General features: G+C 31.2%; 1 protein-coding gene across 1 annotated transcript in view; it reads right to left on the bottom strand.

The window, feature by feature from the left end:
• LOC100242519 (uncharacterized) overlaps positions 1–13,541 on the bottom strand; it is a 49,479-nt gene that overhangs the window by 33,438 nt on the left and 2,500 nt on the right. The window lies entirely within an intron of this gene.

Genomic DNA, 13,541 nt, shown 5'->3' with positions numbered 1-13,541 from the left:
AACTAATCATGAATCATGTTGATGCATCATGATCACCATGCATGGTGAGTCCCTTAGCTACTACATGAATTTTTCCATAGGTATTGTATAGTAATGCTTATTCTTTGAATAATGTTTCTATTTGAAAAAAAAAAATTAATTCTTAGATTTGTTCATTTATGATAACATAGATCCATGTTTATTTTCTTCAATAAAAATCTCTAAAACTCATTAAATTTTGAAATGCAGGTATACACTCTTGGGAAAGTGAAATGGAGAATAAAAAGAAAGAAGAAGGCAACAAGATTTTGGGTTTTTAAATGCAACTCTTATGTTATACGTTGTAGGACATAAACGTTACTTTAATTGCAAATGAGAAATTTAGATTTTTAGATGGGACTTCTATGTCATTTTATGGTTAGCCGGTTTTATGCTTATGAAATGGAGGTATACATGAATCTTGGGATCTTTAACATTTCTAAATCATGTTTTGGTATGTATTCACTCTTCTTTTTTAGTTTTGATGGGTTTGATATGTTGGACGTACTATCCTTTTGTGAACATTTGATATACAAATATTATTAGATGATCAATGTATTATGAGTTATTCCAGAAACATTACAGAAAAATGAGTTAAATATAATATGATTGTTATATTTATGGACAAAATATAAACAGGTTAATCTTATTAATTCATAAGCATTACAAAAATCAACAACTAAAACCAATCATATATTCCACAATAATTTACAATGATGTGATACCATAACTCAAAGGTGATGCATTTAATGTGACATCATAACTCAAAGATGATGTATTTAATGTGACACCCTATCATCACTAGAAATATATGGTGTCACTTTTGAATGGGTCACCATTTATCTACTTTGGTGTCACTTCCAAATACGTCACCAATTGGTACCCTCTATGGTGTCAGTGGACAAGGTGACGCTATGTTGTAGTGACACCTTATGTTTATGGTGACTCGTTATAAATGTCGTCATATACCTTTTTCCTTGTAGTGTGCTCTCTGGGTGGAAATCAATTGCAAATAGACATATTCACATCTCTTCTTGCACCACTAAAGACTTTGAGATGTGTAAATGGTAATCGACTGCAATAGTTTGCTTTAAGACTTTGAAATTTTCCTTCCAGCTCCACTAAAGACTTTGAGATGTGCACATGGAAATCAACTGCAATAAATTGCTTTAAGACCTTGAAATTTTCCTTCCAGCTCCTCTAACGACTTGAGGGACAGGTCTATTATTGCATAACAAGGCCGCCTTAATCACTTCCAGAGACCTCACGTTATTAAAAATTTTAAAATTTGCTATAATAAAGTTTTTTTTTTTTAATATCTTAAATTTTTAAGCACTTTTAAAAGCCATTATCCCTTTAAGCCTCAAAGAATTGTGAAGTTAGTATAATTTTTTATTTTTTTTAAATAAAAAATAAAAAGTGTATCAAACAATATCTTGATTGCAAACAATTTTTAAAGACAAAAATAATTTCTTTTATTCTGTAAAAAGATTTGTAACTTCAATTTTATATTAATATTAAATTAAATACCATTTAAATTTTGTGAAAAAATTTACAAATAATAATTAGTAAAATATGAATGGTATTTTTTGTGTTAAGAAAATGATGATAAATATGGATATTAATATTTCAATAAGGTATGAATTATATTTTTATTGAAAATGAACTTGGTTAAAATATTTTATTTAAAATGAATTAAATTAATAAGGACAATTGAATATTTAAATAATCTGAGCTTTTTATTTTATTAAAACTATGTTTGGTTTCATAAAGTACTAAAAAAAGAAAAAAAAAAACGTTAATAAAAATGATATTTTTTTTATGTTTGACTTTTTCAATGAAAGTATGAAAGAAAATAAAATATAAATAAAATTAGTTAGAAATTCATACATTTTTATATGTGAATAATTTATTGATTTTAAGTCTTTTTTTTTTTTTTTTTTTTTGCTTTTTCTTTCCTAAAACTTTTTCTCATTATTTTTTTTTCATTACATTTTCCCTTAATTTTTCCAGAGAATTAAACATAACCTAAATTTCATTTTTAAAAGTGGAAGCCTAGAAAATTCACCTCTTATCCTTGTGTCATAATTCTTTGTGAGTATATAGATCTAATAACCTTATCCCATAAAGTGATGAAAACAAACAAATTTATATTATTAGAATAAAGACCCTAAAAAATTTTCCCTTATATCTTTCCATGAATAAGATGTATGTTTCTATAAGGGAGTTGGCCGATGGAAAATTCTTTCTTTTAGTCACTCGGAAAGAGAGAAAATTGATAGGGTGAGTTTTTTCTCATAATTAATGGCCTACTTAAGTCACATGTTTAAATTTATTACAAAATTACAAAATTTTAAAATCAAGTGCTTAAAAATAAGAATTGGATGCATGTGTTAGAGACATGTCCTAGACTTGTTGAGCAATTGTTTTTAAAACCAGATTGATATTCTTCAGAAGGAAAAAAAAAAATTAAAAAGTTTGACCATAAAAAAATAGAAAACAAGTTTTTGTTCTTAAAAATAGAAACAAGAGAATTTTAAAAACAAAAAACACTTTTTACTTGTTTTCAATTGTTTTATGATGATTATTTTTAAAAAATAGTTATACAAATATAGATAATAATTAAAAATAAAAAATTATAAATAAAATTTATTTTTAAAATGTATTTAAAAATACAAAAAATATATTAAGAATATTTTTCCAAGTCTTAGAGAGACTTTTGTTATAGAGAACAACAATTTTCATAAACCGTTCTTTAAAATTGTTTTCAAAAACGCTTTTTGCATAAAGCCTAACTTGAAGAATTGTAGAATTGTTTTCATTCTCTATATCAATATCTCATAATTTTAATTTACATCGATATCTCATCATGTTAATCTTATCTTCCAACTTTTCATTTCTTTGATAATCTAGTTAATGTTCTTGATTCATTGTGAAATGATCTATTCTATGCAGCTGCCCATCAATTTCTTCAAATTATCCTAAATATAATAGGAAAAAGAGATGAAATTGTTAAGAAAAATACTATGAAAAGTAAAGAGTTGCTTTGCTTTCAATAGTATAATAGACCAGATATAGACAATAGACTAAGACATGGAACCAAAAACTCCAAACAAGTATACCTTCATTTCAATGTTAGAATTCCAAAGGGATGTGTGGCCATTAGATTGGTCTTTTGCATGTGTCTTGACCTTTGGCCCTCCCTTAGAGCTTGACAATGGCATGGTGTGGAAAAATGGATACATTATTACATCTCTCATTAAAGACAAAAAAAAAAGAGACAATTTCACTCAAAAGGGAAAAAAAATGTATGAGCATACACATGAAATATCATGGATTAACAGTTGGATCAATTACTCTATACATAATTATTTCTTTGTCCCTTAAACCTTCAAACAAGGTGCTTCTGTTGTCTCTTCATATTTTCTACTTGAGCTTGGAAAAATAGTGACCATGACTCCAAATGAAGACAGGTTCATTTTTTTGGACCCAACATTCTAAAACAATGTGGTGTGAAGTGTTGCTTAAAGTTCCTCTCCTTACGAAGACTACTTGGACATGTTAGTCGGATTTTTACTGGTGACCAAGACTAGGTAAGGGGTTTTTTCTAGATAGCTCTCACTATCACTGCAACTTCTGGGTGCCTTTTCACTCTTCTGAATTAACTTTACCTGATCTCATCACTATGGGGGCCTTATCCCATGTGTCCGCCCACGAGTACATCCACACGTCTATCCACGTGCCATTATCCCAATTGGGCCATGTGACAGTTCTTCATCACTACTCACACAACCTTCAAGGCACCCGAATGAACATTCTATCTAGACCATTAGAGCCACTGAGCGGCTCACATCCCCCTGATAGCCTCAAATATTCTCTGACATGCAAGGCCCTAGTTAGCTGACACTTGATTAACTGATGGAACCCTTCCCATCCTCACGTCTACTTTAGTAGATAGGCATGTCAAGTCTCAGGTCACCAGCAAAATTGAAAGGATGACAAGCTATGTCATGATGCGCTGTCTGACACAACCCCTAGCCGTCCTATAAATATGATGATTGCCTTGTCACTATTGCACAATCATCACTACAATGGTCAACTTAGCACTATTGAGCCCCTCTCCACCTTCGAACATTATAAAAACCCTATTGTAATAGAACAAGGACGAGGACACAGTGAGTTCCATGATCGTTCTCTCTTTCTAAGGGTTTCCATTCTTCCTAATGTCTGACTTGAGCTTTGGAGGGTGTGTTCGGACAACCTGTTTGGACATCTTTGTGTAGGGAAGCTGAAAACCTAGACTCCGGTACCGGAGCGGGAGCTTTCACTACCACGCCTAAGGGAGGAATTCATCCTCAATTGACCAGGTTTCAACATTGGCGCCATTTGTGGGAACGAAATACAAATGTCAACACCTTCCAAAAGTCAATCGTCGACTATGGGTAGCAAGGACTACTTCAATTGGCACAAGAGTATGAAGAGACGTTAGTGTAAGAGCGAGAGATAGATGTAAGCCCTGCTCCACTCAGGGAAGAGAACGAAGTGTTACGTATCCAAGTGTCCTCATCGGGCCCTCCTCGTGGTCGACAACATAGAAGTCAATGCACGAACTCCAAGCAAAATGAGGAGGCTACATACCCTAGGAATGCAGAAATCCCCTGTAATGAATAGGAAATGCAACCCGAACTAAGATCCTCATCAGCCTGCCACGCACAGCAGGATGAGAGCTCATACTCCACTCGGGTTTCAGCAAAAAAAAAGACGCGATAGGAAATCCTAGCTATCGGACGTAATGGGCGCAAGGTTGGGGCCTCAAATGCCTAGCATGAGGGGGAAACCGCATGTAGTGATGGCCCAAGAGGCATGTCCTATTTCCTTAGCTGCACCAGCCATAATCGACTAGCTCCCTCATCCACCAATACAACAACCACTGGGGGATCTAATCAGTAGGGGTCCCCCCGGCTTTGTCAGTAGGCAATTGGATGACATGCTCTCCATGCCTTTCAACCCTCATATCATCAACTACGAACCTCAAAGAGGGTTCATGTGCGGACCTGTATTTTTCACATGCACCCCTACTCAATCGGCAAGACTCACTTTTATATAATGAAAAATTATTTTTGGAAAAGTCAAATTCGCCACTTATTTAATTTATTTTTTTAAGAGAAAACGAAATAAGAAAGAAAACCTTAAAGAAGTGAGTCCATAGTTTTTGTAAAAGTGTGTCTTTGAAAAACCTGAGTCTAGGTCCGGGAATCAGGTTACCTATTGGGAAGGTACCTCTAAGAGGTAGCACCCCTCTAAGCCCTAAAGAGGTCTCTACTGACTAAGTTGAGGGGAATGTGACAATTAATTGCTTGATTGAGGATACCTAAGTAGGCTAGGTGATTTCAAAAATTGCATGCCAAACAAGAAAAACCAATCATAATCATAAAGAAGATTTAGGGGGTGTACGTGAGTAGTTTCTCAAGTGTTATCATAAAACATCAAAGTTAGTATAGAAATATAGCACACAACATTTGTTTTAATAAGGGCAAATCAAACGATCGAACATATATTAAGGCAATCCAGCATACATCTAAGCACCTAAGGATCACATCAAGCATAAATAAGGCTCATAACAACATGCATGTTCATGGAATTCTGAAAAGTTAGTGATAGAGAGCGTACGTGGATTGCATGCATAATTTATAAGATTCCTCAAAAAAGGCTAGAGTGGTTAGGACAAGTATATATTATATAACATCTTTATTATGTCTAATATACAGTACCAAAGCCAAAATTGAGCTAAGATAAATCAAATGACTCTAAAGATAATGACAATTTCAAGTAAAGTATAAAACCATCAGCATGAAGTTAGAAAAGGAAGCTTCACAAAACAATTCCTAAAAAATGGCTTAGAGTGGAATTTAATTATGAAAAATTTCAGGAAACAACTCCTACACATCTAGATCAACATACCGAAAGCCAAACACTAATTCAAAGGACAGATTGCAGCAAAGACACCTAAAGGTTCCAAAAGGTTCAAGTTAAGTAAAAAGAAATGGTGACATGCATAAACGAATTTTTTTAAAAAATAATAAGACATCACATAAATTCATACAAAAAAATTACATACATCGTTAAAGGTGTCTATATCACAAGAAAAATAAATTCAGGGTTGGGTATTACACAAAAATTTTTTTTAAATGCTCTAAATTATCAGATGTTCAGATTCCATCATGCATAGTAGGTATGAATTTGAAAAATCATATCTCCCTCAAAAAGGCACATTTTTTAATATATTATGTGTCTAATTTCAATTTCAAGAAGCCTAGAATTGAGAAAAAAAATATTGAATCAAATTTAAAAAGTCGTCTGGTATTTTATTTTTTCAAAAATATCTCGGATGTCCAGAATTGGGTGAAAATGGAGTCTCCCTAAAGACTCGTTTATATCTTCTATTTCATAATTGCTTTCTAACTCAAAAAGAAATCTTAAATTCAAGTTCAAGAAGTGAGGAAAATCATACAAGTTTTGGAATTTCTTTTTTTTTTTTAAATATTCTAAAGTAGTAAAATGGAATTTTAAAACTAAAGGGTCAGTGGTTGAGTGAAAACTGGCAGCAAGGAAGAGTTTTGAAAAAATTTCTTATGTAGGGGTTCCATCAAGTCCCCATTCAATTTCCATAAGTTTTACCTGTATATCTCCATTAGTTTGAGAGCACAAGTCCAAACCTTTGTGAATAAAAACCAAATTTTTAAAAAACCAACAAAGGAGAAATGCAACTTAAGTGAAATGAGTTGCATAATTTTAATAGAAAGTGTGTTCTTTGCCTAAAGCTAGAATGAACGTTTTCTAAAACCTTTTATTGGTGATTTAAATGCTTTTGAAAATGACTTTAAGGGGAGTGAAAAAAAAGGGACCCAATGATTTGTTAAATCCCAATAATTAGACACAACATAGAGATTTTTTTTTTTCTAACTTAAGAGAGTTTTGAAAATAAGAGAAAAGCTAAATTGGATCCCCTTTTTGGCTACCTTTTATTTGGGATCAAGGAACCAAACTTATGATGGAAAAAATCATTTTTGAAAAAAAAGGAAAGTTTGACTCAACTCAAAATATCAAATTAACAAAAAAACTTTTTCTAAAAAAAAGTTCAAACTCAAGAATTCCATAAGGTGTCTATAAAATAAGTATCAAAGATAAAGAGAACTAACAATTCAGTCACATATAACATCCCATATAACGCTCAATGAATTTTTCAAGAGGTATCTACCGTGTGAATTTAAACAAATGGATATTCAATAAATTTTTAAAAGGCATCAAACATGCAAACCTAAAGAAACTAATACTCAATGAAAATTTTAAAACTCAAACTCAAACTAACCTCATTATCTATCAAAAACTAAAATCCAAATTACCATCAACAGTTATTTGAAGACCAAAGTCCATTATTCATCAAAACCAATACAACAAGCTATATTCGTACTTATCAAAACTAAAATCCAATCGTCAGAGCTGATATAGTGAATATATCCATACTAATCAAAACTAAAATCCAAACTAATTAAAATGGATGAAAATGGGTTTTTTAAATAAAAAAAAATATAGGACAGAAGCAATTTTACCAATGGATTGAAATAACAAGAAATAAAAAATCTAAACCAAATGGATAAATTTAAACTAAAATAAAACAAGTTTAAGAATGTGAACTTACCTTTCATATCAATGCATGAGGGTTGTTTCAAAGTCCAAATCTGCAGGTTGTTTTCTTTTATGTGGGTTGTGCGTGTTCCTTAAAGAGAATCCAAAGTGGTGCAGCCCTGTGTGCCTTTATGCTCCCAAAGTGGCCATCGATCCCATGTGTGGTGAAGAAAGAAGATCTCACAACTGTGTGTCTTGCCATGGCAGCCTGCTGCGACTTCCAAATACGCAGTTGTGTGCTCTCCAAAATTGCAGCCCACAAAGTCTTAAAAAAAATATGGTGGCTCCTAAGTGATCAGCTTTGATGCCTCATCAATTGATGCCTCTCATGATGCATGGTGGATCCTCAAAGTGGCAGCATGTTCCTCTTAATGGGAGTGCGTCTTGTAGAGTTTTTTTAGTGGCCCCTTTTCTAATGGCCATTCCTCTTTATATGGTAGTCCACCATATTATAACTTGCTGCCTGAAAGTGGTTTTTTTTTTTTTTTAGTTGGGGTCTTCTTGGCCAAGTTGGATAAAAAGGATAGAGAAAAAAAAAATTGCTCTTCCAACCAAAACCAAACCTATTAGTATCAAACTCACAACAACTGATGTTCCAGGAGTATTGGTCATAAATCTCCATTTCTCAATGTCCAAGACATCCATACCAACATAAAGGAAGATGAAAATCTCAGCTATAATTCACAAGGTAGTAAAAGCATGCTTGGTAGTGACTCTTGAATTCTCTGTAACATTGTGCCAAGTGTAATGGGACATTACAATCCCACCGAAAAATACCGTGAGATTGGCACTCAAAAAGAATAGTTCAGCAAGTATGTAGGAAAGGTATTTCATAAGCATCATAAGGGCAACCTCTCAATCAGTAGAGTGCCTGATGTTATTATGCCACAATATATTAGTGTTCCAATCGCACCAAACAGCATGATAGTGATAAAGTTCTGAAAAAATTTGTTTTTTTTTCACCTGAAACCCAACATTAAATATAATGAGCGGAAATTTGTTATGATTACATAAGCTACTGATGGAGTAACCAATAAGAACATAACAATGCCATGTTACATTCTGTAATGCAATGAACTAATTAGGTCTTAAGTCACAGAAGAGCAACATTTCTGGAATATGCATTAAGGTAGTACCTGAGGTACATTAAGGTAGTACCTCAGGGACATTTAGGTAGTACCTGAGGTGCATTAAGGTAGTACCTTAAATTTGTGATGATTACATAAGCTACCGAATGAGTAAACGATAAGAACAGAACAATGCCATGCTCCAATCTATAATGCAATTAAATAATTGTGTTTTCAGTGACATAAGAGCAACATTACTCGAAGCTGCATTAAAGTAGTACCTGAGGTGCATTAAGGTAGTACCTCAGGTTCATTAAGGTAGTACTTAAGGTACATTAAGGTAGTACCTTCATCCTATTATGATTACATAAGCTACACATTGAGTAACCAATAACAACAGAATAAGGTCATGCTCCAATCTATAATGCAATGAAAGAATTGTGTCTTCAGTGACGAAAGATGTACACTTAAAATCCAACAAACATTACAAATTCACAAACACTACCAACAATTTCTACTAACCAACACATAATTTATGCATTTTAATTCTTATTCTTATTATTATTTTTATTCTCAACAAATATGATTGAATTATCAAGTTTTTCGCCAAAAGATGATCTTACCTAATTATAGTCATCAATAATTACCATCAGTCTAAAAATGACAAAAAATACACAAGTATTCCACCTAATTTCTATATATCTCCACAACATTCTTTTCACAATAAAAAATAAATCACCACTTTCATTTTTTCATTTTATGAGTCTCCAATCCACAAAAAGGCTGAGATTGAAGTCCGATCATGTGCTCCAAAATCCATATGCATCTCAAGATATGGCCTCACCAATGCACAAAAAATTTGGAATACAACAACCACTAGAAAATCGCTCTAGTGATCCATTTAAAAAAAAAATAGAACGACCCTAAATAAAAATCAATTACCTTCAAATTTTATGTGGGGGTTAGAGCAAAATGCCATCCAATGAGATGAAGAGGAGATTTTTTTCTTCATGAAGCCAATATATCACAATTGTCGTTTCCATTCAGGTTCACTCTCTTAAACTAGAATTTCAATCAAAACGTACCCTCCTCAAGTCGTCTTCTTAACTGGACATTGTTTCAATGCAGTGCTCCATTTGGTTCTTCACAATTTGCACAAGCAACAAAAATTTAGATTGAGGTTTTCGATTAAAGGTTTACAATTTCAAATGTGTGAAATTTTGCAAATTTTGACTTCTTTTGTCCGAAGGGGTGAGGAAATTGGGACAATCAAGTTCAAATGGTTAGGACTTTGAGAGGAGAAGGGATTGAAGATAGAAAACTATAGATTGGAGTTTGGGATTAAAGGCTTTTGAAATGAAATGAGACAAATTGTTGAAAAATATATAGGGTTCTTTGCTTCCCCTCGATGACGGAGTGAATAATAATGAAAGAAACGGGTATCAAATGAGAGACAAGGAAAGTCCTAGATGTAGGACATTACAAGTGTTGTTATGTTTTTCATCGGTTCAATTTCGACCCTGCTGACATGGTCTGCGAATGCTTGTATTCTTGAAGTTTAAAGAAGTGAAAAATTTGGAGGGTGTGAAGAATACGAGGAATCCTTGTATTCTTTATACCCTCCCCAATTTATTAATCTTTTAAGTTTTCAATTATTTTTTGGACATAATTTCCATCAATTCTAAGTGTAATTAGTCTTTTTAAACTATATCATAACCTTTTGAAATGGAAAAAAAATTCTTAAAATTCTAAGTGAAATTTTTGAAGGGCACGAAGAATATGAGGAATCCTTACATTCTTCGTACCCTCCCCAATTTTTTTGTATTTTAAGTTTTCATTTTTTTTGGACATAATTTTCATCAATTCTAAGTGTAATTAATATTTTTAAACAATATCATAGCTATTTAAAGTGTTTTTTTTTTTTAATTCAGAGAAGCGAAAATTTCGGAAGATACGAATAATGTGAGGAATCTGCACATTCTTCATAACCTCTCCAATTTTTAGTATTTAAAGTTTTCAATTTTTTTCATCAATTTTAAGAGTAATTAGTTTTTTAAAACAATATTTTAGTTATTTGAAGTGGAAAAAAATTCTTAAACTTCAAAGAAGTAAAAATTTTTGGAGGTTTGTGCCCTTCCCAAATTTTTAGTATTTTAGATTTAAAATTTTTTTTGCATATAATTCTCATCAATTCTAAGTATAATTAGTATTTTTAACCAATATCATAACCATTTCAAGTGGATAAAAAAAAAATCTTAAAATTAAAATAAATGTAAATTTGAAGGGTACGAAGAATATGAAGATGAAACCCTCACATTTTTCAGATCCTTCATACATTTTTCATAACCTCCAAATTTCTAATTTGTTTTAGTTTTAAGAATTTCTTTTCTCCACTTCAAATAAAAGTAATAGTGTTTATTCATACTTTAAAATTTATGGAAATTATGAACTAAAATTTTTTTTAAAGTAATAACTTCAAAATTAGAGAGATTATGAAGAATATGAGGAATGGTACGAAAAATGTGAAATATTTTTGTACATGTATTTTTTTAGGTTTCTAAATATACTTTTGTTCAACAAAACATCAATTTCAAATTTGTTCTTCAAAAATATTTTTGAAAATACTTCCTACACAAAGTTTAACTTGAAGAATTGAATAACTATTATCATTCTTTATCTCCATGTCTCATAACTTTAATTTTATATTGTAACTTTTTATTTCTTTAATAATCTCGTTACTATTTTTAATTCATGTCAAATAATATATATTCCACCCGATGTCCTATCAATGGAAAAAAAAAAGATGAAATTATTAAGAGACAGGATTGCCTTGCTTTCTACGCTAGAATAGACCGATATATAATGGGTTGGCGTGAAAAATGGATACATTATTACCTCACTGATTAAAGTACTCTTACCTCATCATTTTATAAATCTTTTCTCCAGAAACTTTAGAATAAGGATATGACACACACAAACCTTTTGGATATCGGGTAAATGGGAATTTTTATTTGAGTTAATAATAATAATAATAATAAAACAAAAAAATTGAGAGAATGCTGAAGTCCTTTGTCATAGAACACAGATGAGCACATCCTTGACATATCATGGATTAACAGTAGAATCATTTACTCGAAACCGAATTTTCTCCTTCTCTCTCCCAAATAGACTTTCATACACAGTCCTACTTCTGTCCATTTGCTGAAGTCTTTTGCCGTTCTCTTCATGTTTAGTTTGTGCTTGAACTTGGAAAAAGAGTGAGCATGACTCCAAATGGAGACAGCTTCATTTGGATTTTTTCATATAAGGCCCAGCATTCTTAAATGAATTTTGGCCACTAATTGATCAACTCCAAAGAGATCAAGGACGACCACCATTTTTGTGGTTAACTGGCTTTCTGCTGTCTCATCGCGTGGAATTTGGGCTCCGCGAGAGCTTCTATCAAGTCACCAATCGAAGACAGAGGCGGTTCATCAGCTTAAGCCAATGCAGGTTATTTAATGAATAGAGATTTTTATTAGTAACAAGGAGTCATGGAGGGGTAAATTTTTAAAATTTGATGTAATAAAGTTCTTTTTAATATCTCTTTAAGCGTCAAAAGAATTGTTATATTTTATATAGAAGTTAGTATCATTTTTAAAATAAAAAATAAAAAATTGATTGCAAACATTTTTTAAAGACAAAAAAAGTAAAATAAGTATGTCATTTATGAAAGTAATTTCTTTTAGTTTGTAAAAAGATTTATAATTTCAATTTTATATTAATATTAAATTAAATTCCATTTAAATTTTGTGAAAAATGAAGAAAACAATTTTATAAATAATATTTAGTAAAATATGAATGGTGTTTTTTGTGTTAAGGAATAATGATAAAATATGGATATTAATATTTCAATAAAGTATAAATTATATTTTTATTGAAAATCAATTTGGTTAAAATATTTTATTTAAAATGAATTAAAAAAACAAGGACAATTCACTCTTTTTAACAAATGTAAATAAATTAAATTTTTTATTTTATGTACACAAGTACTCTCTTAATTGCTAATACATATTACTTGTCCAAAAATATAATTGTATTTTCCCTTGAACTCTTCATGACCCAAATAGAGTATAAACTCTAAGCATTTTCCAAGCTCGTATTGATGTTTAACATTGCTTTATGAAGAATCTATGTTCATTTCAATTAAGTTTTACCAATGTTTTAAAAACCGGACCGGTCATTGAATCGGAAAAGTTACCGATTCACGGTTCACTGGTCGGACCGTCGGTTGAACCGCTATCGAACCGGTGACGTCATAAATATATATTTTATTATTTTATATAATATAAAAAATTAACAAATTAATAAATTCTATGTAAATTTTGACAGCATCTACTTTGTTTATTGAGTAACTTGAGTTTTGTCACAAAATTTTTTACCTGTAGAAGTCATCAATTATCATATATGATATTTATAACACAATATAAGATGTTATACATTCATAATGTCAATAAACTCAATATTCATCAAATAATAAAACCATTACTATCCTATAATAACCAAATTATCAAAGAGTTGTTAACTTAACACATTGTCCATAACAAATAATACAAATGTCAACCATAGGTCCACAACACTTAAATAATTACTCAAAATAAAAACATAACATGTCAATGTTTGAATATTCATGAAGATTTTTGCATACTAATAAATATAAAGTTCATGTCTTCATTCATTTGGGAAATTGGAATATGGAGATTGAAAATGAGCATTTGGAAAACCAAAATT

This window comes from Vitis vinifera, chromosome 12 (assembly GCF_030704535.1).
Source record: "Vitis vinifera cultivar Pinot Noir 40024 chromosome 12, ASM3070453v1".
NCBI classification, from domain to species: Eukaryota; Viridiplantae; Streptophyta; class Magnoliopsida; order Vitales; family Vitaceae; genus Vitis; species Vitis vinifera.
The sequence above is the reverse complement of the archived record's forward strand: the minus strand, read 5'-3'. Positions and strand labels throughout refer to the sequence as shown.